The sequence below is a fragment of the Alligator mississippiensis genome, chromosome 9 (genome assembly GCF_030867095.1).
Source record: "Alligator mississippiensis isolate rAllMis1 chromosome 9, rAllMis1, whole genome shotgun sequence".
In the NCBI taxonomy this organism is placed as follows: Eukaryota; Metazoa; Chordata; order Crocodylia; family Alligatoridae; genus Alligator; species Alligator mississippiensis.
In genome coordinates, this window is record NC_081832.1 from 53,331,776 (window position 1) to 53,357,807 (window position 26,032).

The window sequence follows — 26,032 nt, forward strand, 5'->3', positions numbered from 1 at the left end:
AGTTTCATCATTTTTTAACCAATGTGTGTATGTGTGCGTGAAACTTCTGCTCTGTTATGGGTGTAGACTGGTTTTGTGCACCAAACTTGTTCTTTTCCAGGTAGACACCAATTTCTGATCACTTATAACAGTAGAAGTGTAATGTCTGTACCTGGCTAAAGTGTAGGGAAGGGTGGGGTGGTGGTGGGGGATGGAAAAAGGACCATCAAGTCAGCTTCCATCACAGCTCTCATCCTCCTGGTATACCGAAGGTACATTGATGACATTTGCATAGTATGCATACACAGGGAGGAATCCCTAGAAAAATTCCATCAAGACTTTAAACAACTTCTACCCCTCCATCAGACTGACTCTGCAATGCTCCACAGAGCAACATCATTTCTTGAACACTTATATGAAAATTTGCAATGGCCATCACCACCACACTGTATCAGAAGCCAACCAACTGCTACAGCTACCTCGACACTGGCAGCTCTCATCCTAAGTGTACCACTTGACTCACTGTCTGTAGCCAAGCTCTACATTACAAGCATATCTGCTCTGATACACCTTAAGGATCTGAAGCAAGGATTCCTACACTTAGAATACAATCTTAAAATGGTAGCCACTCAAATCAATTGAGACAGACTCAGACCCAGCTTCAGCCTGCTACAATATCAACCCAGGACAATGACAACAGAACCCTTTTGATTGTCACCTACAGCCCCCAGCATGAATACCTTTGACACATCATTAATAACCTCCAACCCCACCTAGAAAATTACAACCATCTGAAGGTGGCCATGGAGGACAAGCCTGTTTTCTCTTACAGACAGTCCCCCAACACCCCTCCAGCAACTGACTACCTCACTTGTATTCATAACAAGGCACCAGACTTTGTTCCAGACCCAGACGACAGCTGTGCATCATCACTGGTTCAAATAATTTGGATTTTAACATCGAAGGTTTGTTCACATACTCCTCTACCAGCATCATATATGCCATCACTTCTGAGGTCTACATGGAACACAGGAGGTGACGCCTATATTTAAGAATGAATGAACACCAATCTGACATAATTTCTGTAAAGACACAGAAATCTGTGGCAGAACAGTTTAAATGCCTGAGCCATTCCATTTGTGAGCTCTGAGTAGCAGTTCTTAGACACCAAGCCTTTAAAACACAACTTGCAAAGGAAATTGTGAAACAAGATATCATCCACAGACTGGACTGCATTAAGTACTGTCTAAATCAAAACTATAGGTTCTTATCCCGTTACCTGGATTAGCTTTTAACTCATTTCCCTAAGTGGGTTAACTGCTTTGTCTTACTCTCTCCTACCCATCTTGCCTTTTCGAGTAGTGCCCCTTCCATTTTTTCTGCCTTCCCTGCCCTTTGTACTCTAACCACAGTTTTCTGTTTAGAAGTGCTGCTTCCTGCAATCCCTGTATAGCATCTGATGAAGTAATCTACAAATTATGGAAGTTCATGCATCTCTGGATTTAATTAGTCTATAAGGTGAAAATCTACCCTACCTTCTTTGTACATAAGCCATTTTATATAAACAGCTTGTGTCCTGCTGCAGATTGTGAAAAAGATATTAATCATACATCTCTCAACACTGAGTGTAGGTATTTTGGATAGGAGTTTGCTAGAAATTCTAAAGAAATTCTTGATTTAAGTTCTTGAATACAAGCTCCACCTGTTTGTCATCCCTTAACATTGTTCCTTCCAAAGTAATCAGCCCAAATTCTAAGACTTTTGTATAATCTACTCATTTTACCCATGTTGAAAGTCAATCCCACCTGTATTTGACTTCTCCTGGTAATATTTATATCTTCATGGCTATTAATTTTTCCCATCAGTTTTCAAATACTTAGGACAATTGATTTTTTGAGAAAGCCAAATGGGATGCTGTGAGATTTGTTTGCCCTCCTATGTATCACTGTAGAATAAAGGTATTACACATATGGGTGGTGGGTTGGATCAGGCCCATGGATCCATTTCCTCTCATCTGTAAAGGTCTGACAAGAGCTGGGAATTCCAGAGTGGGCTGAATGGTGGGGTCGTACCTGCTACAGAATTCAGGGTCACAGGGCCTCACTGGGGATAGACAAATGTAGGGTAGTAGCAGGCATCTGAGCTATGACTCAGCCAACTCAGTGCCACCTGCCCCAACACCACTCACTCTGCCACTGCCAGGTCTAAATCCAACCTATGAAGAGCACTACAGTCTGGATCTGGCTTGGGGTACAGAGTGAATTTGACATCTCTAACCTAGAACTACTGTTCTGTTTGAATTCTCATCTTCCCTACATTTTTGGGATTTCTAATGCACAATCTAAAACAAAAAACAAAAAAAGAAACATACTCACCTACCAAAATGGGACAGGACACAACACAGTTTTGTTTGTTTTTCAATTCAAATACTATCTTACTAAATACATATCTCTTCCAGCATGGCAGTGTTCAAGCTAATCTATGAATGCATGAAGTTCAGAGGGTCTGATAATATTTGTTGGCAGAAAAAAACACAAATTATCCAAGTGTCACCAAAACACCAGTACAAAAGTTAAGGCCCCATCTCTCTTTATTATAGCACTTAAAGAAATCAGACCATTGATTCTTTAAAATATGGTTTGTGGAAACATGATTTTTGAAAGGTCTACTCTCTCTAAGTAGGTGTCCTGATTCTAGCTCTGTCACAGTTACTCATATCATATAGTCCATCATAATTGTACATTATTCTCCCATGATGTACTGTTACTAGATAATTATAATAAGTTGCTATTTTGTAAAGGCCAATGTTATATTTATACAGTACACCCAATGTGGAGCTGTAACTTATCAGAAAGGAAGGACTGCATGGAAAAAAAGGAATAAATGTTTACAAGAAGACAAAACTGGTCAATTTATAAATTTATATGAATTCTGTTTCATTTTGATGGTTACATAGGATGGCACTCTCACTGGCCAAAGAGGGAAGAAGGAACTAGATAATGGGTAGAAATTATATCAGTTTTAAGATTCCAGTCTTCATCATGCTATTGCCCTTTCATTGCTTTTCAATACTTTCTTTCTTAAGAGGAAAAAAGGAGATATAAAAATATTCAAGAAAATAAGTACTCAAAAGCAACTGAAAACAAATCATGTCCTCAAAAGAAGAGCAAAAGAAATTATTTTTAAGAAGTGAAAGTGTGTAGTGTTTGCATTTTTGAAGCTTAGTGGTGATATTTGGGGGGAAATAATTGACATACCACAAAAAGTCACTCCAACAGTAATAAAATCAAATAATATCAATAACCATTAGCCTAATTCTCTACTGGTTTGTAATCTGTAAAAAAAAAAAAAAAATTGCAAAGTAGTGGTAAAACTGTGTTCTCCACTCAATACCATGTTCTCTACTCACATCTACAGTAGTCTTACATTCACACTACACAGCTGAAGCCATTAAAAAGAATCAGACCCTAAATAAGCAAACACTTGGCTCCATTAAATAATAAAACATACATCTTATATATTCAGTTACAAAAAACTTAACTGATATCTTTCTGTTGTAATTCCATTGACAGAGTGGTTACAGGCTGATTTACTTATCACGTAGCACAAAAATAAATAAAGATGAAGATGAACTACAATATGGCCAACATTGCAACTGTGACGAGGTCTACATAACCGGGCTTACAGAAAAACTCAGATGGACTATTTAATTATGGCAAAATACACTCTGAAGGACTGCTTTAATAGAAAAACCAACAACAACAAAAAGAGACGCTACAAAAGATGCTGGGCAATGGAGTAAAAGAAGAGTCTTCCAAGCAACTTTCAGAAACCTTAATGCCAAGAGCATTTTATCTCAAAAGATTTTCCCCATGCTGAAAGAGAACAAGTTAAGGAGTAAGATTGAGATATCTGAAATGTACACAGCAAGATCAGTGGAAAAAATGTCCTAACAAGAGTAGGGGAGAGGTATATGGAGTCCATTTAAGAAAGACAATTAGATTAGTAAGAATACCTAGACAGCTAAAAAAAAGACATGAGTTGTTACTCAGTGAGAATGGGATTATTACAGATCCAAAGCAGAAAAGAAAGGATGCCTCATCGAGTAAAGAAGCAAGAATTTCAACCTCCAATGGGGATTGTCAAATTGAGAAAAGATGGGCTGAGCTAACTACAGAAATTAGGTTCTTTCTTTTGCCAACTGCCAATTTGAGCTAAATGATCACAGTATAGTTTTGTTCATAAGACTAGTAAAGACTAATGAGGCACCCATTAGGGGACTGAGTGTCAATGTAAAGCACAGATATAAAGAGAGGCCTTAGAAAGTAATAATTACCAGAAATATCAACAATAAACCAATACAAACTAAGTAGTACTATAGTTACTTCCACAAACCAGACTTAAGTTAATTTAATAATTCACTCTGGGGAGCTCTAAATGAACAATTGTGTATGTGCTATATAAATACACTGTTTAAATAAATTTAAGCATTACTGGAATGACTTGACATTATAACAGGAGTTGTCCCTCAGAAACCTTACTACAGAAATATTAAGGCATATACCAGGGGCAGATATCAATGGCATAAACTAGCTTGGAATTTAAAGGGTAAGAATTAGATAGCCTCAAAGTAGACTTGAAGTACACCACTGCTAGTAATAGCAAAACAGGGGAGCTTGCCAATGAAAATATCCGATACATTTTGGTATAGAGGAATTATATACTTTCTATTACCTTAAACATTGTTAAGGACAATGCATTAAACTGTCCTTATGAACAAAAGCGTCTAGGCCTACAGAGGGGAAAAATAACTGTTCCAGCAGTTGGGTTAGATTTTTTTTTCCATCCCTATCAATGTATGGCTTTAGAAAAGTTATTTAAAACATCATGGACCACTCAAGAGGACCTCCTTGGGGAGAACAGCAAGAGTACAAAAATAGCTTGAGATGGCTCGTGGTCAGAAGCAATGGGCACCTTTGAACTCTTCTTTCATTTAGTGGACCTCAAACTGTTTGAAGTTGCATCCTGGACTTCTTGTCATGACTCCAAGCCTGGAAAGAAAAATGCTGAAGACCTGGCACTTTCAGCTTCATTAATACTTCAAATGAATGGCTGTTCAGATGTATCATGCAAGGAAAAGCTGTGCTCTTGTAATATTAGCATCTGCTACCATTTTCCCCACTCCCCATTCCATCTCCGAAAAAGAAGAAGAAATTGAAGCTGTTTTTGTTGCTGAGGATCACGTGGCTGAATCTCTATTAGGAAGAAGTCCAGCAAATTTTGTTCAAAAAGACTGTACTAGGTTTTTTGTTTACATACTTGTTTTCCATCAGCTTTGATCCACCATGCTGCGATGATATGAGCCTTTGTTGCAAAGAAAAGAAAAAAAAAAAATCAAACAAAAATGCAGCAATATGGATGTCACACCAATGGCCTCTCACTAACACAGGAGAGTAGTGGAAGGACATAATAATAGTAAGAAATGAATCCAGAGATTTACTTCTAAACTGGTTGTTCTTCCTATTTGTTATTTTCATAAAGGAGAATGGATCAAAAGGAAGAAATAATAGTTCTTTGGTGAGCCACAGGGGATGGACAAAATCACACAAAAGCAAGACAGTCGAGGAAAAGGTACCAGAGATTCTCTCTCATACAAGACAATCCATGGGAACACACTAACATTGTGGAAATGATAATAATGCCACCAGCTGAACCCCTATGTTGCTAGTAGAGCGCAATGACAATCTACAAACAAGAAGTTTCATGGAAAAAATAATGGCTTCTGATATGAAGTGCTCTAAAATCTATTTCTGTAATGGCCTTTGATTCAAAACATGGAAAGAAATCCCCCCCTCCCCCATGTCTCCCTCTGCTCACATCCTCTCCCGCTCTCAATAAATTTATTAGGATGATGCTGTGCTACAGCTCCATTATACTAGTAAGACTACACCTGAAAAAGGTCTAGTGCAGACACTAATTTAAATCGTGCAAACACTAATTTAAGTCAGAGGAACTGTGGGAAATGCTCTCACAGCAGCTTCTTCCTTGCTGCAAAGGGGTTGGTTTGCAGTCTGGAGTGGCCTCAGAACTGAACACTATGATTATTTCTAACTCATACCCTACACCATTGTGCACCATTAGTCCCAGGGCTGCAAGAAACTGAGGAGCATAGGTCTGCATACACCAGTGCTGCACAGCTCCTGCAAAGGTGGATTTTTCCTTTGATGTATTGTGGCATGTTTTATAGATTCACAATGCTGTCAGAACTCTGCATAGGAATAGAAACTACAATCTGGTCCATTATTTTCGAAGTATTTAAATGGAGAGATGTAGTTAGTAATTATAGAGAAGGAAGTCAGAATTCAGTTTTACACTCTGCTTTGTCACCGAGTTGCTTCCAGATCTTGGGAAGTTAGGCTGTGATTTGGGTTCCCCCTTTTTACAAAGGGAGTTAATAACTTGCTTATAATACCACACATGGATATTTTGAGGTTTAACTGAAAAAATGCTTTGACATTTTCATATGAAATCCATCATAATCTCAGTCCTGCAACTTTTGCTGACAAAAGTAGCTTCTGGAGCCTATTTACAATGATGAGGCCTACAAGACTGGAATTCTTCATATACGTGTCGTATTAGGGCTTTACTTGCTAGAGAATACACTGGTAAGTATCTTCTAACTACACCAAAATATATAAAAAAGAGTCTTTGGAATAAATATGTATTCCAAGTATACATGAATACACAAACAGAAGGGTATACTCTGTTTTGGAAGAATAGGTTTGGGTAAAATGGAGGTGGTACTAAATACATCCAAAATACATATGCTTGTTCTCAGGTCCTGGAGAAGGATAGCAGCAAATGAGAATGTAGCTGAGTACAGATAAAGGAAGAAGAATAAATGTGGTATAATATTAGAGATCTATTATAGACCACCAAGTCAGAAAAATGAATAAAGTACTTGTAAAGATAGTAACAAGAATATCTAACAATTAGTTATAATAATATATTAAGAGGAGATTTTATCTCCCCCTGGTACCTAAGGTCAGAATGATACAGCAAAACAAAATACCCAGCAAGTTCCTAACATGATTCTTCAATGGAGAATAAGACCCCTGACACACATTACACTTAAGTTGTAATTAACCAGTTAATCACTTCTTAAGTTGTAACCTGGCTACATGTTGAAATAATTAACAGCATCATAAAACAAGGAATAAGCCACAAAGTTATTCCACAAAATGTGCAATAACATTGTAGCTGGTTGCAAACACATCATTAACTGAACATGTGACCAAGTGCACACCTGTGCCTGGGAACCCCATTAGCTGATCCAGGCTCCCAGCCAGAAGGGCAACCCTCCAGCTAATGGGGTTCCCAGCTACAGGGGTGCACCTGGCTGCACATTCAGTTAATTGTGTAAAAGCTAAAGGAGCTCCCAGTTGAGGGGGAGCCATAGGAACCCTCTACCTACCAGTGCAGGGGTAGCCTGGGATTGTGATCCTGGGCTCACCCTGCACCAGGAATAAGGCAGGATGGGATCTAATGCTCAGTCCCATAATCATGCATCCTGGCATGCACATATGGCATGGTAGGAAGTGTGACTGTGTAGACTGCACAACAGAGCCTACTGTCTCTTGCCTGCATGTCTAGCAACTAATGGATCTTGTTTTGACCAATAAGAAGGAATTAGTTGAGAGTATGCAGGTGATTAGAAATTTGGGGAAAAGTAATTGTGACACAAATGAATTCAATTCTCAAAAGCTAGAAGTTAACAGAACAAAAAGAGTAGGGCATATTTTAATTGCCCTAGAAAAATAGTAGGTAAGATCCTATGGCAAACCAATGTATGAAGGGGTCCAGGAGGGCTGGCAGTTTCTTAAGTACTAAATAGCCAGGGTGAACTATTAGTAGAAGATAAACTTGTTTTAAAGCTGTAACCAGATAGCTAACAAAACAATACAGACAAAGAAGGGGAAAGGCTGAAGGTCATGGTAATTTAAGAGAGCAATAGGAATTATTTGATTAACTTGAATAAATTTAAGACAGCAGGGCCTGTTGAAGTTAATTCCAGGGTGCTGAAGGATCTGGCAAAAAGGAACTCAAAGCCACTGACAATAATATTTACCAAGTTGTGGGAGACAGGCAAGGTTCCAGAGGACTAAGAAAGAGTTAACATAGTGCCCATCTTTAAAAAAAAAAAAGGGGGGGGGGGGGAAGAGGAGGGAAAGCCAGGAAATTATATATTGGTCAGTCTAACTTTAAAACCCATGAAGTTATTAGAACAAATTATAAAGAAATAAATTTTGAAATATCTAGAGGACCAAACGCTTATCACTAACAGCCCAAATGGATTTGTTAAACAAATCATGCCAAATTTGATCTCCTTCTTTGTCAAAGTAACTAACTGCATGTCCAAAGGAAATGTAGTAGACACAGTATACTTGGACTTTAGTAAAGCTTTTGATAGAGTCTCAAATAACATTTGAATTAGTGCACTGGAGAAATATGAGCTAGACAAAATTGTTCTAAGGTGGACACATAAATGGCTCAATAACTAAGTGAAGAGTAATGACCAGGGAGCTAGGCTTTCCGTTTCCTGCAGAAAACCATCCAGTTTCCCTTTAATGGAGAAAACCCCCAGATTTCCCCTTTGAAGTAGGAAGCCATGGGTTTCCCTTGCAGGCTGACAGACTTCCAGCTTGCAACCAGCTGCTTGGGACTGGGAGGAGAGGGGGGGAAGGGTGATCAGGGAATGGACTGCGAAGGTGCAGGGCAGGGGGTACCACATACACATGTGTACACACACACACACACACACACACACAGCTGGCAATGCAGCCAGGCAGGATGGTGGGAGCAGCCCCAGCACCTGCATGCAGGTAAGTCTATGGGGTGGGAGAGGAGGGGAGTTGGAAGGCCAGGGCTTGGGGACCGTGCCTGTGCTATCATGGCTGTGGGCCAAGCTCCAGAAAGCCCCACACACAACCTCTACCCCACACATACTGACGATGCATTGAGTGGGCATGGAGACATACATGCCCCTCAAAATTTCTGCGCTGACAACAGGGCATGGGGCTGCAGCCTGGCTGGACTGGCACTGGGTACAAGCTGTGTCCGTGGCCCAGTGGGTGAGGCCTGGTGCTGGAGAGTGGATCAGGGTGAAGAAGCTGGGTACTACCATTGCTGCCAGGAGTGCCAGCCATGCCACCATAAGGAACTCTCTGCCTTCCCAGCAGCAGTGGGGTCAGTGACAGCCTGAAGTTGTGCTCATAACTGTGAATGGAACAGTGTCAGAATGAAATCTGATGAATCAGAATGAAAAATCAGAATGAAAGAGGTACTGGGGCTGGGGGTGTTGTTCCACAGGGATTTGTCTTTGGTTCAGTGCTGTTTAATATCATGGTATCATGATTTGGATACCAGAACAGAAAGCCTCCAAATCAAATTTGCAAATGAAAAGACTGGGAAGTATTGAAGGTCAGGAAAAGAATTCAGAAGCATCTTGACAGATTGAAAAGCAGGTAAGAGATAACAGATTGTAGTCCACTAAAAACACAGGTGTGCTACACACAGAATGGGAGAAGAATAATCAAAAGCAGAAATACAGAATGGGAAATAACCAGCTGGGCAGCAGCACTGCTGAGAAGGATTTAGGGGGTTTGCTGAATCCTTGGGATCAGCAGTGTAAGAGCTGCAAAAAAAGCAAATGTCATTTTGAGCTGCATCACATTAGTATTAGATGTAAAACACAGGAGATGACAGTACTGCTCTATTTGAACTAATCAGACCATACCGTGGAGTTCTGGTTTCCACATTTTAAGGTTCGGGACAGCTGGGCAGGGCCCAAAGGCAGATGACAAAAATGATAAAAGGATTGAAAGGAAAGCCATATAGGGACAGGTTAAGGGAACTAGTTATGTATAGCTTGGAGAAAAGAAGATTAAAGAGGAACATGGTAACGGTTTTAAAGTATATGAAAAGCTGCCATAAACACGAACCATTATCTTCTGCCAGAGGGCAAGACATGAAGCAATGTTTTTAAATTGCAATGAAGTAGATTTAGATTAGATCTCAGGAAAAAAAAAACAAAAAACTTTCTTACTGTTCGAACAGTAAGGTAGTGCAATGGACTGCCCAGTTAAACTGTAGAATCTCTTTCATTGGAGGTTTTTATGAGGAGACTTGATAAACATCTGATAGAGATGATTTAGGAACAGTGTTCCTCCATTCAGACAGGAGTTTATTCCAGACAAACCTTGAGGTTCATTCCAATCCTATGATTCTATAATTCTGTATGCAAGTGTATTTAACAGTAACTTAGGAGACGCTTTTCTTGGTTTTTAAATAACCAATCATTTCATGTTTAGATATGAAGTCAAAACTTTTGTTTATAAATAAAACAACACTTTGATTTAAAAAAACACCAGATTTCCTTCTCTTTAAACAGTGCCTTGTTATATATTTGAAATTTACTTTACCTTTCACATGATTTTCCTATATTATATGTATCAATTTATAACATTAAGATCTTTGCCAAGTAATTATGATGCATCATCTTCTGACTGCTGAAAGCTCCAAATTGAAACATTTATATTTGTGTGCATATAAAACTGACAGAGACAGACATCAGTTTTATATATATACACACACACACACACACTTGCATCGTAATTTTTTTTTTTTTATGGGTGCACAAATAAATGTTTCAATTTGGAGCTTCCAGCAGTTAGAATAAGATGCATAAGAAACACCTGGCAAAGATTTTCCTGCAGCATATTAGAGCATATAGTCAGAAAGTAAGAAACTGGTACTACCTAATTAGTGGTGTCAAATAGTTGCTCTGCTTTAAGAGAGGACCCAATGTAACAGAGAGAAGGAAGCAGAGGAAAGGCTTGATTTTTAGTAAGCCCTTGTTGCTTCTTCTGAGACTTCACTGAAACTTGGTGTTTGGCATCTCTGAAAAATCAAACCTTAAAATTATTGTATACTTGGTTTCAAAATATTTTTATAAAATTTAGACAATAATAAACCATGTCCAATTAAACAGTTTATTTTTAAGTAGAACAAATCCAAATAGAACTGGCATTGAAGTAAATGCAATTTTATTTGAATGAGGATTGTCAGATATGGCTCTCAAATGGTACTCAGCGAAACTAAGAACCTCAGAGAACTCAAGAGTGTTAAACTTAATTGTAATTTTCCTTTACCTTTTCCAAGGAATCATCAACTCAAAAGGTTATATTTCCTTTTACTCTAGCTGTTCCTACAGATAGTCTGCTTTTTTGCTACTAGATAGAGTAGGGTAGTGTACTCCCGTGTATAATTATATGAATGCCCAGAGGGAATGTACAACATAATTAAATTATAGGGTGTCTTGTGAGCATTCTGGCTAACCTTAGAGGACCGTGAAATAACAGACAATTCACAGGATTTTCCCTTATTTATAATATGCCTCATGCAAAGAAAAGATATTATATGGAGATTTATAACATCAGGAATCTACAGTCAACCAAATGCTCTCGCTGCTTAAGTAGTTTATGCTCCTTTAGGATTCTGAAAAATGATCCGTCTTGAAGAAGGAACAATTGCTTTTAACAACAAGAGCAACAAATTCTTGAAACCCCCCATTTGATGTAAGGTCTTTCTTTTAGGATGGGCAATTCAACAAAATTCAATCCAGGCAGGTAAAGAGAAAGCAAGCTTCTCTTAGTAAAGCATTCTGAAGTGATTCAATTGGGTTGGAAAAGACTGGAGTAGATTTTTGTAAGAGAAAATGCTAGGACAAATTGCTTTTCTCCACAAAGAAGTACTTTCCTGCAGAGATCTGGAAAAGTATGTTTAAAGTCTCTATGGAAGCACTTTGGTCAGCAATACAAATGCAACTTGAAGCAGAACAGCACACAAAATCAAAGCTATGATTCCACTCACCAAAATGGTGGTTCTCCAACACACTGTTCTGCAAGCTTTACAGATATCCGTCACTCTTCACAAAGTGACAGAGAGCTCTTTATCAGGTGGACAACAGAAAGCGAGAAATAACTGTCAAGAAGAAGGGAAAAAAAAGAATGTATAAATATCAGAGGAAACAAAAAAAAATACTAAACAATAAATATCTATAAAAGTCTTTAATAAATACAGTTCTTACAATGAACTCCTCAAGCAAAGAAAGAGCTTTCTTATCCTGATAGACTAGGTCACTGTAGTAATATTAGATAGTCTAGGTCAAAGAGTTTTTGCTACTTTAAATTGCTAGGCAAGGACAACAACCACTATCTTCCAAGATTTTTTCCTTTTCATTCTGCTACATAATCCATTACTTCCTGGCTCCTGTATTTTCTTCAAATGGATTTTTCTTTACTTTTAAAACATACTTGTGAAAAAGATCTGTTTGTGCGCAGCCACACCATTTTCTTTCTACTTATCTGACCAGTGGAGTGGTCTTTTAGGAGCTCAGAAAGATGATGAATTGAGAATAAATGAAAAAGCCAAACTGTAGTGGGAGAACAGTTACACACTGAAAAAAGAGAAAGACAGTAATTAGTCCTCCTAGCAAGTTTAAACCACCAAAAGGAAACAATTGGGTTCACCAAAAGTATAATCAGTAGGAGCAGGGTGGGGGAAAAAGAAAGGATACCCAAATTCTATCCAACTTCACTGAGGCCAAGTATTCACATTGTTCCTCAGAGTTCAACCAGAGTTTAAGGGAAGAACATACAATAGTATAATGTAAAAAATACATGAATGTTTTCAATGGTTACAATGCAGACTAAGTGTAAAGTTCCATTAATATTCCATATATTTAATGCTGTCAGTTTTATCTAATACTTTTAATGAAACACAAGTCTGATATACTAGTAATACTTAACAACTAGATATATATCCCTGAAAATGAACAGACAAATTGGTATTGCATGTCTATTGTTCTACATAAAGTATTAAAATGATTAAATAAGCCTTACGGAGTTCACTTTGCCACATAATGGGCACGAGGGCTGTGCAAAATGGCTGTGTTTCATTTCAGTTTCGGATTCAGCTGTTTCAGAGGACAGTGATTCGTTTCAGTGTTTCAGATCATGGTCTTGTTTTGTTTGGGGCGAATCGGTTTCAAACAGGCTGCAAGCTTCACATAGCCCTACTGAGCCAGGTGGAGCTGCAAGGTCCCAGCAGGGAGCAGCACAGGGCCGTGGGTGGCTTATCCGGGGGAAGGAGAGGGTCGCTGCCCTCTGTGCAGCTGAGGATACCGCCCCCCCCCCCCATCATGCCAGGTCACGGGGCAGAGAAGCAGCGCAAAGTGGCAAGTAAGCTTGCTGGTCCCTGCTGTGCAACTTGGCTCCACAGGGAGCAGAGATCTGCACTGGCGGTTTCTTTGCTGCAACTGCCTGCCCCGCGCTGCTCTAGTGACGTGGGGTTGCGTGGGGAGGGCAACGGCGGCAAGGAGACCCTAGTGTGGATCTCTTCTCCCTGCAAAGCCAGGTTGCATGGCAGGGACCCACACTGCCCTGCTGCACGAACTGGCTCCACAGAGAGCAGAGATCCATGCTGGGGTCTCCCCACCATCACTGCCTGTCCTGTGCAGCCCTGTGTCACCAGGACAGCGCAGGGTAGGCAGCGGTGGTTAGGAGACCCCCAGCATGGATCTTTGCTTTCTGCAGAGCCGAGTCGCGTGGCAAGGCAGCAGCGTACAGCTGCTTCCCTGCAAGCCCAGCTCCGAAACTCCAAAATTTTCTGAAACGTTTTGGATGCCTCGTTTCATTTCGGAGATGTTTCTGAGCCTTTTGTTTTGATTTGGATTTGGTGTTTCAGGTGCTGAAAAAGCCTGAAACACCTCTGAAGCGAAATGGCTGCCGTGATTTCACACAGCCCTTTACACAAGACATTTACTGTGCAATAGACTAACTGCACAGTAAACATCATGCATCTAAACATGCACCCCTATTCGGCTGGAGTAAATTAATTTAGTCCACAGCAGGACAGGACTTGTAAATGCTGCCCCAGCTGGCTGGGGTATGAGGGTGCTTCAGTACAGGGGCCATTTGCTGGCTAGTCCCACAGTGAAGTATGCTCATGCCTCAACCAGGCCCTCCACAGCATGTTGAGCCAGGGGGAGCAGCCCCACACTGGCAGGATAACCCCTCATGATCCCTGCAAGTTGGGGCTGCTCTGACCCAGATCAAAGTGCTGCGGTTCCACGTACACATGCAGATGGCATGCCTGGCAGCGATAAACTCCAGAGTTTATTGCTTTGCATTAATTGCATGTGTAGATGCACCCATTAATACTGTATGGAATATTAGAGGGCTTCAAGAGTCAGTAGTCTTAGAATGAGTCCATTTTGGAACTGATATAAATAAGGACTGTGGGCACCTATACACATGCTCTGGGAGAGGCGTTTTAATTAGAGTGGTTTGACGTTCAATAAGCTTTAGTTAAATTGTCCCTGTCACCATTTTGAAACACAGGGATGATGAATACATGAGACAATGCAGTATGCTAAAGCATTCTGATGAAAAACACTCCAGCAGACTCAATTAATTGAGTCTACTCCAACACGTTCTAATCAGATTGCATCAGAGCAAGAGTAAGAGTGCCTATTAAGCATAAGTAGGTTGACAGATGTATCGTCCATGTAGTGGGGTTATAAACAGGTGGTTTGTAAAAAAAGAAGATACAAAGAACCGATTGTAACAAGATATACAATGAAACTGGTGCCCCCTCACCTGCTTGTCACTATGATAATAAGTTTATGTCCAATTCTGACACTTTGCCTGTACACTCAATTGTACACCCACTTGGTGCATCAACACGAGACACTAACTGTTTGGTAGCCTGATAATCCTACCCAGTAGCTTTGTGTGACAAAAACCATGATGTGATGCTACTGTACAGCAGTGTCACAAAAAAAGGTGTTAGCTGGCACTACTGCATAGCAACTTGGGTTACTGCACATTTATTTATACACTTGTTTATAGAAATACTAAATAAATGTGCAGTAACCACTGTGCAGTAGCGTTTCATGTAGATGCATCCAATGAATGGTAAATCTGCATTCACTTTACAACATCTTACAGCTCATCCGCTGGTACACTACAATTTTGATAACCACCAAATCTAACACAGATTTTTATGGGGATTGCATCTGTTTGTATCAATTCTGAATTATGTTACAACTTAGAGGGACACTTCTTTCCTTTTCATTGTTGCAGGTAGCTTTTATTCATTGCCATTTGGCTGGTCATGCCAATGATAATAGTTGGTCAAGCCAATTGACACAGGGAGTAAATGCTAAGGTGCATAAATGCAAAATCCCCCTGACAACATGCATCTTTATATGCACACTAGCCAACTGCCTGTCAACAATGATGGGGGGGGAGCAGGAGGGGGCTGGGATGGAGTGCCACCACCTATTGCTCCATGCTGCCACTGTTCTGCCTCTTGCAGGGAGCAGGGTGGGAGAACCGAGGCCTCGGCTCCCCCACCCTGTCTGGTCTTTGGCATGGCTTTGGAATCATGGCGGTGCTCCCCCAAGCTTGGAGCACTCTGATTGGCTGTTTCCATCAGCCAATCAGGGCATGAATAAAGGGTTACAGGTGGACAGACAGAAAGAGAGAGACAGACAGACTTAGGGTTTTATAAAATATTAGAATTGTTCTTTGAACCATACAATCACAGGCTAACATGTATACATAGCTAGATAATACCTTATTATTTCTTCCTCTTGAATTTTAGCCATTTTGATCTATTATAAGTTTGATTTATTTTCTACATTCCTACATTATCTTGTCACATTCCAAGTCAACCAGAAAAATTTACTGATTGTGTTAGTTTTGACAAGATACTCAATACAGAAAATAGAGGGTGCAGACACTAATCAATTCTTAACCACTTAATCCTTTTAGAAAACTCCCACTCCTCCTAGGCTGCTCACTACTTTCTTTGTTACTGAGTCTGAGGATCAGTCAAGATGTAGTTTTGATGACTTTAAGGAGTTAACACTTTCCTACCATCCTAAGGAGGCCTAGCATCTGGGTCAGCCAACAAATATAATAACAATCTTGTGAGAAAAAGGGGGGAAAAAAATGTAATTTGTAGGGATAAATGCTGCTTAGAGATAGGTTAGTGAAGAGACTGAGGCCAGGTTTTTTAAAAGAACAATCCTCTTCGCTGCACTCAAGAGAAGTCAGAAAGTAATCATATATGCTGACTCTCAAAGCTCATCTTCAGGGGTGGCAGGGGTCTGCAGATGAAGGGGCACATCTAACCACCTTCCCAGCCTGTTAGGAAGTATTTTGCTTTCAGAAGCCAGCAATAGCTGCAACATGCTGTGCTCTACATCATGCCTCCCTCACCCTCCACAAGGAACCAGCCTTCTAAGCAGGGGGTCCTTTCATAAGTTTTCATCCATCAGCTTGGTTACTTTTCTCACTATGCTCAACTAGATCAGGAGTTAGCCCTTAGAAGCTAAATATAAATTCTAGATGTTTGTCATATAGGCCTTTAAAAAGCAACATCTTTCTGTTTTGTGTAATGTACAAAGCAAAACCAAGAGACTAAATGGTGTAGCTCTCATTCATTATCAAGCCAGCCATAGCCAAGATGACTATACATACAGTAAGCAAACTGGAAAAAAGGATGGAGGAAAAACCTGTTGTCTCTTAATATTCTAACATAGTTATGTTAGGAATTACTTATTTTCATAAGAGGTTAAACAAAAGTGTAATATAAAAGTTCAAAGATTTCCTTTAAATTCTAAACCATGTCAAAAACGGAATTTCAACTGGTACACTTTCATTAGCTTATAAATAAAATAAACCACTCTCTCATAGCTGTTGTTTTCTTCAATTAGGATAAATAGACCATGGGCCTGCAGCGGATGTTGGGTATTTTTCAAAGCTTCAAGAGATATCATTTATTGTGCTATTTCATTTATCAAGAGCTAAGTGACAAATGATGAGCTTCTTGCAAGTAATAAGAGAAATAGTGGAAATCCATTCTAATACATAGGAAAATATCAATTTGGTTTACAGCCACATTATGAGTTTACACTAAGGTAATTTTCCTCATTGAAATGTTTGATGCAAATGTGAATAAAACAAATGACAATTAAACAAATTTGAATTGTAAACTAAATAAAAGGGCAACCATGCCAATGACACTTCTGTTAATACCAAAAATCATCTTGAGACATGCATAGATTTAAGGGTTTTACTAAAATCAACTTTAAATATAAAATGTTACCCAGCACCTGTTACTTCAAAAATGTCTGTTAGGTATACAATTAAAATTCATATGCAAGAGAGACACCATGTTAGTGTTCGCAAGAGGAAAAATGATAGATAGCATAGACCCCCTGCAGTCTCATTCCTTTTTCAACAATGAATTGTTTGCAAATATGGATAAGTTGCTTTGGGCCAGATTTTTTAAGTATTTAGGCAGTTAAATGATGTAGAAAGGAGCCCAGTGAGATTTCCAAATCAGCCCATGTGTTTAACTCCCATTAATTGTAGTGGGATAAAGAGAACAAGGAGTTCTAAAAATCCAAGTAGGGGACTATCATGAAGCATGCAAATATCTTTCAGAACTGATATTTAATGTTTCTGATTTATTTATATTCCTATAAAATTAATCTTAATCACCATAAGCATCCACCTCATAAAATCATCCAAATACATGAAATATTTTTAAATTACTTAGAGACCCATTAATGAAGAGTGGTATAAAATCTATATACAAAGCTATATCAGGTTCAATAATATTAATTATTAAACACTGCAAGAAAAGGAATTAAGATTTAGTAAATAACAAGTTTCCTACATTGGCAAAACAGTATTCTTAAATAATTCAGGCATTAAAAAATTCAGGCTCAAAAGATATGTAACGGATTTTGTTTCTGATTAGTTACCAAGTCATGGGTATACACCTAGACTGAAGATTATCTATTATAGACAATAAAAAAGAAGCATTTAAAGTGGTAAAGTAAAGCATGCAATAGCTTGGAAATGCAATAATTAAAGCTGCCTATGCATCTTTAATTTGGTCCTGTATGCATGTGCATTATGACAGTCATTATTTACATGATGGAGTATTTTTTTCTTAGGATGCCTGCACTTATGCAGTGTATGTAACAAATAGTGCTCAATTTATGAACAGGTATGCAATATTTTTTTTACTTCTCATTATTCAGTGGGTAAACCCAATGCTACACTTATTTTAAAACTGTACTGAAGACAGAATTATTAATAACCCCATGGGCTATTCTGTGCAACTCATCACTATAGTAACTGAATACTTCACAAACATGAATTAATTCATTTTCCTAACACCCACACAAAGTAAGGAGAAACTGAGTCACATAAAGATTAAAGTAAATTTATCCACAAAAATTGGGTGCCTAGGACCTGATTTTTCAGAGTATTTGGCATAATATACAAAGTTATATATACAAAGCATAGTTCCCGTCGATTCACTTGCAGCAGTAAATTCTAAACATTTTTGCAAATCAGACTCCAAGGAAATAAGACAAACACAATGAATTACTACCCAGGTGAGACAGATGCCTAGCATCATACAGAAACTCTGCGGCACAGGTATTCAATCATCATTCAATTCAATTCTTAAATAGCAGTATTTGACTGCTTTAACTATAAAATAATCCTCTCTCCTAAAACACCCTGCCTCATTCATTCTACGCCACCTAACTTCTGGAACATATATGACAGGGACTGTACAAAAAAGCAGTATCCTTTAGCAAATAACCCAGATTCATTCCCAGAAGAGCTCCATCCAGTATGTAGAACAAGGAAAGGTTCATGTGGAAAAACAGTAATGTGATTAAAGACTGTACCATAATACATGCAGACCAAAGGTCAAAGATTCAAGCAAGCATAGCATCCAATTGTCATTGTCATCAGCAGTCCTTCAATGTGAAGATGACAGTCTTCTAGTAAATAGGGAAGCCACTGGTGAGCCTGTAGATGACTGGGGAGCCCAATCTAAATTCTGAATGTTTGACTGCAGACATTGCAAATAGTTGCAGGGAGAATGAGTTACAGCTTGAGGTACAGTTCTTCCCCTTCATCTCTCATCTATCTGCCTGTGTAGCGAGGTGAATTTGCTCAAAATGATCAATGGCTTATCTTATATCACATCGCTATTGGGAAGAATTCAATGCTTGAGTCTCCCAGGTACTGACGTTGATATCACACTTCTTCAGATTTGTCTTCAAGATAGCCTTCAAGATGTCTTTTGTCTACCTCTAGAGTGGTGACCATCAGTAAATTTGGCATATAGGACTTGTTTTAGGAGCTGGTTGTCAAGCATCCTTACACAACATGTCTTGTCCAACTAAGCTGGTGCCATAAAAACAGCTTCAATGCTACTGGTGTTTGTTTGAGCCAGAATGCTGGCGTTCTTTCTTCTGCCCTTCTGACTGATATGGCTTTCAGGTGTTTCTGATGCATCATCCACATTTCACACTCATACAAGGTAAGGATTACAACAGCCTGATAGATGAGAAGTTTGGTTTGGATCCTGATGTCATGATCATCAAAGACACGATTTTGGAGATGTTCAAAGGCAGCACTGGCAGATTTTATCTGGTGTTAAATATTGTCATCTATGTTTACGTTTGGAAAAAAAAGCAGCCATCAAGACAGGGGAAGTGCTCAACTTTCTCCAAGGACTGCCCTCTAATTGTAACATGTCAATAAGCAGCTGGTTGCTTTAGGGTGGGTTAGTACAGGATCTAGTATTCATGAGAAGCCGACAGTGAGCCCAAGCATTTCATATACTTCATAGAAGCAATCAACAGTGATTATGTTACATTACATTACTGCATGTATTGGGATTAAAGACTGTACCATAATGCATACAGACCAAAGGTCAAAGAACTATGCAAGCAAAATAGCCTATCAGGCCAGCATGATCAGAATGAGCCAGTTTCTACAGCCAGTGGAGAGATGTGGCTAGCACTACACTCAGTTTGCCTTTGACACCTCAGTCTGAACTGCCAGATAAATGTCTACACTGTGTTCAGTGGGAGCTTTTGGCACAAGTATGGAATGTGTCTAAAATTTATGCCTCTGAAGTCATAGTGAGACACTAACTGCTTTGGCAAACAGACAGTGCAGGTCAAATGAATTTCACAAGCAACCAGAGAAAGAAGGGGGGTGAGGGGGAAGAGAGAGAGATTTGAGACAATATTTACAACAAAAAGAACCACATAAAAATAAAAGAGTGATTTAAAAATCCACTAACTTAAAAACAGACCCCTACATTAAACAAGTGCTACTTTGCATTAAAAATATAGAATCCCACACTTAAGAAATCCATACAAACTACTGTTATATAAAATACAAACTTTAGAAGTAAGAGATAATGTAATAACTGCAATGGACATCACCTTTCATATTTAACAGAAGTGTCAATAAGTGATAGTGATATAGACAAAGCTATAAAAATCTCAGACTATACTACTAAAAGTTTCCAAATGCCTTCATCTTCATCCAAATATCAGTACAGTTAATGGAAATTAAGTTTATGAGCTTTGGGTTGAACTTAAAAGAAAATATGAAATATTTTTCCTCTTAGCTGGCAAAAGATATGAGAGTATAAGATAAGTAAATGTAAATTAACTGACTTCTATGCTAATGAATCATAATTTTAAAAAACCTTTTAACAACCATAACATTCTGAACGTGCTTCAATATATTGTAGCAATAGCACAAAGAGAACAAATTAAAAAAAAAATCAAGCTAAAAACAAATGGATTTCTCCAGTATAAGCTTCATGCTACTTCATATGTGACAAATTTACAAATTTCAGATTTATGAAGCTTTTTCAAGTTCTCCTTAGTTCTGAATATGATAGATTACTGAAATAACTAGCATATTTACTCAAATCCAAGACAAGATTCCCCCCCCCCCCCCCTCCAATCAGCATGGGCAGGGGAGGAAAGTTTTGTGTTAGATTTGAGTACCAGCCTGGCCCAGCTCTGGATTTAGTTCTGGGCTTGGAGCTGAAGCCAGAACTGAGGCACTACCTGCTTTGGGCTGGGACAGCTCATTTGGAAAGGAAGGGGAGATCGTAGCTGGGGGAGCACAGGGCAGACCATGCAGCTTGTTCTCCCCTGGCAGCATGGGCCTCTTGCCCCTCCTGCTACTCATCTTCTGCTTCAACTGCAGCCTCCCCAGCCCTGAAGTGGCCCTTCTAGGAGCTGCTGCCACTTCTCCCTGGCCAGGCTAGGATGAAGCTAGGCTGGGGCTGCCACTGCTGCTGACTACCCCAAAGAAGCAGAGTTGCAGCAAAAGGCAAGTGGTGGGGGAGGAAGCAAGGAGAGCAGGAGCAGATGCAGATTAGGGGCAAAAGCTGGGGGCAAAGGCATAGGCATGAGGGAGCTAGGGATGGGGGCAGGACACATACACAGGGGGCAAGGGGTGAGAGGCAGTCTGCTGAATGGAACAGGGGATGGGTAGTCAGGAACTGGGGAGGCAGGCACAGGTGGGGGAGGCATGTGTAAGTGGGGTACATGGAGAGGAGTAGGCACCAAGGGGACCCACAGAGCAGGGCAAGCACTAGGCAGGCAAATGGCATGGGGGACAGGTGGCAGGAAACACAGGCACAGGCAGAGTCTGGTAAAAGGACAACAGGCGAGGATCTGCCCCTCACCCCTTCTTTCCCTACTGCAGCAGTGGGAGGGGCATGCATTTAGGACAACCTTCCACTAATCAGATTCTATACCTTGAAAATAAAAGCATTTATAATTTTACAGCTATAAAGTCTAATTATTGGGTGTTACCTTAATTTGAAATCTACTTGGTTTGGGGTAAATATATTATTTCAATTGCCTCTCACAACTGTCCTGTTGCACTCTGGTGTGCAACCTCAAGAGGGTTTGCATTAAGAGGAAAATGCTGCCTCCATGGATGCAAAAGCCAATGCCAGAAAGGTAAATGAACAATAAATGAACAGACACACAAGACCAAGTAAGTGACCTCAACAAAGCCAAACAGTAAGTGGTATTGATCCCATATAGAAGCATGTTGTCCCAAAGAGAAGCCAATTATAAACACAGATCTACCAAAATTGTGATTTCATGAAATCCAGCATTACCCATGAAATGTTATTGCCCACAAAATCCATTTGGGGGGGAACTTACTGAAAAGAAAATTCTCCCAAAAGAAGCCAGCAGTCTTCAGGGTGCTGCAGCAGCCTACCAGGACAGTGAAGGGGGAAGGGGGATCTGTCCGCTTGAACGGCTGCCAGCAAGATGGCTGCCACCCCCACCCCTCACCGCTGATTGGCTGTGATGGCTACCTACCATGTGGCCCCACCCCTCTCCCCCAATCATCAGTGAGAGGCAGGGACACATGACAGGCAGCCCTCACAGCACTTCAGAGGCAAGGGGCAGGGCCACTGGAGCCCCATAGCCAATATCTGCTGCCCCTGCACTCCATCTGTGAAAAGGCTACTAAACCCTAAGGTCTGCCTGTGAAATCAGGGGAAGCCATCCTGAATTTAGCAGGTGCCTAGTTATAAAAGAGCCAAACATAACAGGTTTGCTGGAGCATGGGAATGAATCATGTGCAACAGACTGCCAATGTGGGCTCACCAAATTGGGATACTTACCCTGGACTAGAAACAGTGCTGGTGAACTCTGAGCGACCCCAAGGGTGGAGCAGGGGAGCCCTGCCCTGTGGAAAAGGAGAAGCCAATCAAAAGAAGGGGTTTTCAATCCTCTCATTCACATGGAAGCGGGGTGGCTGGAGTTGGGGGCCCACCAACCTAAGCCCCGGTTCACCGGTTTGCAAGCCAGGGAGGGACTGCCGGAGGGGATAAAAGCAGCAGCCGAACTGGCGTGTGGGAGCTGCTGACAGTGACTCCGGGGAATGACACAGGAAACCTAAGAAGAGCTGGGGTGAGCTGACCCAGCAGAGAGACCCCTCTGAAGAGCCTCGAAGGCCCTGGGAGGAGAAGGCAGCGGCGGTCGGCCATGCCTCCAGCTCTGCAGCAGAGAGGGAGCAGCGGTCAGGGCTTTGGACAGAGAGTTGGTGCCCCAAGGCCCCACTGCAGTGTGCTGGATGGGTCAGGCGTCCCAGAGGCTAAGGGTGGCAGTCGACCCCCCACTCCACTGCGGAAAAAAAGGGAGCAGCCAGGAGCACAGGCGGCATCCTTATCTGGAGCAGGGAGCTGGGTCGGTGAGTTGAGGCAACCCCTTACCTTCCCTGAGGAAGTGGGACAGCAGCAGGCAAGGCACTGGGATCCTGGGGAGCAGCAGAGCACCTGGACGGGGGTACCTGGGAGCTTGGGGCTCAGGCTGGAGCTCAGAGTGGGATTGGCGAGTGGGGTGAGGCGTGTGGGGTGCCCGGCCAGTCATCTGGAGCAGGGGTTTAGAACAACAACCCCTGGGAGCTGCCTGAGCTGCTGACCCTCTGCCACTGACAGCCCCAGAGGGGACTCAGTCCTGTCCCTTATTCTGCAGCTGACTGTCATTGGATGGAGTCCCTGAGCTTTGTGCTTGGGTCATGCGGATTGCTCCAGGAGCCTACTCTATTGCTTGTTGCTTGCCTTTCTGGTTGCCAAGGAGCGTCACCCTTCAGCCTCTTTGTGGGGTTGGGGTTTGATACAATTTGATTGCTGCAGACCAAAAGAGCTTAACCTGTTGCAGTCTGTCGCTTATTGGGAAGTCTATTGGAGCTGCTCGGAGTGACTACCTTGCTTCCTTGTGGTAGCATCTCAGCAGTGGCTGAAAGCTGCCAGTTACCCTACCTGTGGTTTTTGAGTCAAGGGTTGACTAATGCATTCTGGTTTGTTTTGTGATTCTGCTTATGTCATTTAAGTTCACTTGTAAATAACCTTTCCTATTATTCTTGTTTTGTAAATAAACTGTAAATAGTTAAATCAGTGAAGTGTTAGACCTTCTTGGGACCATAGGCTGCTCTGTGGGGAGCAGGGGCCAGCTAGAAAGTAAACTAGTGCTGGCCGGAAGCCCTACCCCACTCTCCCCACACCATCCCTGATACTGGGCAGGGGTGGCAACCATTGGGCCACCACCCAGGTTACACATGCGAAGCTAAAAGAATGCCCAGCAGTAAAGATATACACAAAATACCAAAGATGAGGCTATTTTGCAAAAGCATCCTGCAGACACAGAAGGACAAATACAGGGCATATTGTGCATGCAACTGGAGAACATGTCCAAGGAGGGGAGTGAAGAACCAATGACATGCAACTTTTTGGTTACAATGCAGAATAAATAAAAATATTTTGTTGTTGCATACACTTTTCTGCATAGGCACACATGTTAACTATGTTAGAACTCAAAGTTATGTGATGGCACACAAGCTACATGGACTGTAGAAGTGGTGGTCTACCTCTGGTCTGGAAAATTGGTGGCAGAGGAAGACTAGTTGCTGCTCACCATCTGCCAAATTTCCAGACCTGTGGCAAGCCCTGCAGGCTGGATGATGCAGCCCTGTGTGCTAGACTGCACCGATGGTCGGTCTATCTGGCTCTACAATTGCTTGCAACGTGAAGGGTCAGGCCACCTGCAGGGTCAGGCCTGCATGTGGCTGGATCCCATCTACAAACTGATCCTGAAGAACACTACCTCACCATTCATCCAGCCCTGGGGCCAGATAGGTTAGGCATCACTGGACTATATGAAAATTTAGCTCACAGTATGACACTAACATCATCCAAATTATACAGACTAGCAGACTTGAGACCATCCACTCTATGTAGTAGGGAAAACCAATCAAGTATCAGAAAAAAAAAAAAACAGAACCTAAATTCTATCTGAAATAAGCATGCTAGAAAAAAATCTTAGAGGGAGTGAAAGCCTGAAAATAATTAAGCTTGATAAAAATCCTAATGATAGTGGGATCCATGAAACACCATCCTACAACTGAAGGAATTAAGAAAGATTTCCTGGTGTGTTTGAAAGCATGGGATGCCAGAATGCTTTGGGGGGGGGGAGGGGAGGGGGCGGCAGCAGGGGAAGAGAAGGGGAAATCATGCTACAGACCTAGTGCCAATAGTACATATATCATGGCAATTGCCATTAACAATGAGACCCTAAATGGAGAAGGAACTGCAGTGTGTCACAATTGGCTATAATAGAAAAAGTAGATTGTTGCATCATAAAACAAACACCAGTGAGATCTGAAATGTACAGAAATTTGATAATGAAACAAAGCTAAAATATAGGACTGCTACTGTATATCCATCCAAGATGACATCTCTTTTAAGCTCTTCACAGCAAGTGCATTTAATATACTAAATGCTCTAAGTTATAGATAGATCATACCAGACAAAGTGAGCAAGTTAACCACTTGCAATACTCCACTGGAGGATGGCACATCAAGAGTTTATCTTTTCCTACAACATCTTCACAAACATATTGCAGAAAAATGGGCATGAAATTCTAGAAGGATTGCAAGGAGCCAAAATTGTTATCAAAACATTTTATTACATGGCAGTACTAGAAAGGAACATGGCAGAAAACTAATAGCTGCACTCACAATATGTAAAAACATGAAAAATATCATTACCCTGGAAAAAACTGAAAATACAATGAAAATAAAATAACACTTCAAGTAGAGTCTTCACAAACAGCAGCTGTAGGAAGGAGCTTCAATTTCATATAGATCAAGGGTGTGTCCACATGAGCACGCGCGTACGTCTTGCAGCGTCTCAAAGTCCTTGGCACCTTGGACCCAACTGGAGGTAGCTGACCTCCTGGCCAAATTGGGGCCAGGAGGACATGCTTTGACAGTTCAAAGCAGGCCACCACACCGGAACATCTTCTGGGCAATAGCTGCCCAGAATGCCGGGCAGGGGAACACATGGCAGTAGTGCTGCACAAAGGTCAACTCTGCAGCCAGTCGACTGACTACTGGGCCAGAGGGCCAGATGTCTCTACTGGGTCTGCAGTCCTCATCTAGGTCTGGCAGGTGTACAGGTCACAGCCAGGCAGCAGCCCCCACTGCCAGACTGCTGCAGTGAGTAGAAGATGCAGGGAACTCTCAGGGCTGCTTCAACAGGTCAGCTGGCA

The 26,032-nt window shown here is 41.0% G+C and overlaps 1 protein-coding gene across 10 annotated transcripts in view; it reads right to left on the reverse strand.

Annotated features, from left to right (window-relative positions):
- Positions 1-26,032, reverse strand: part of TENM2 (teneurin transmembrane protein 2) — a 2,247,577-nt gene that overhangs the window by 1,042,101 nt on the left and 1,179,444 nt on the right. For all 10 annotated transcript variants that reach the window (XM_059733461.1, XM_059733468.1, XM_059733466.1 and 7 more), the window contains one exon: positions 11,911-12,021. The gene's annotated coding sequence lies outside the window, so the exon portion shown is untranslated. The remainder of the gene's footprint in view (positions 1-11,910; positions 12,022-26,032) is intronic.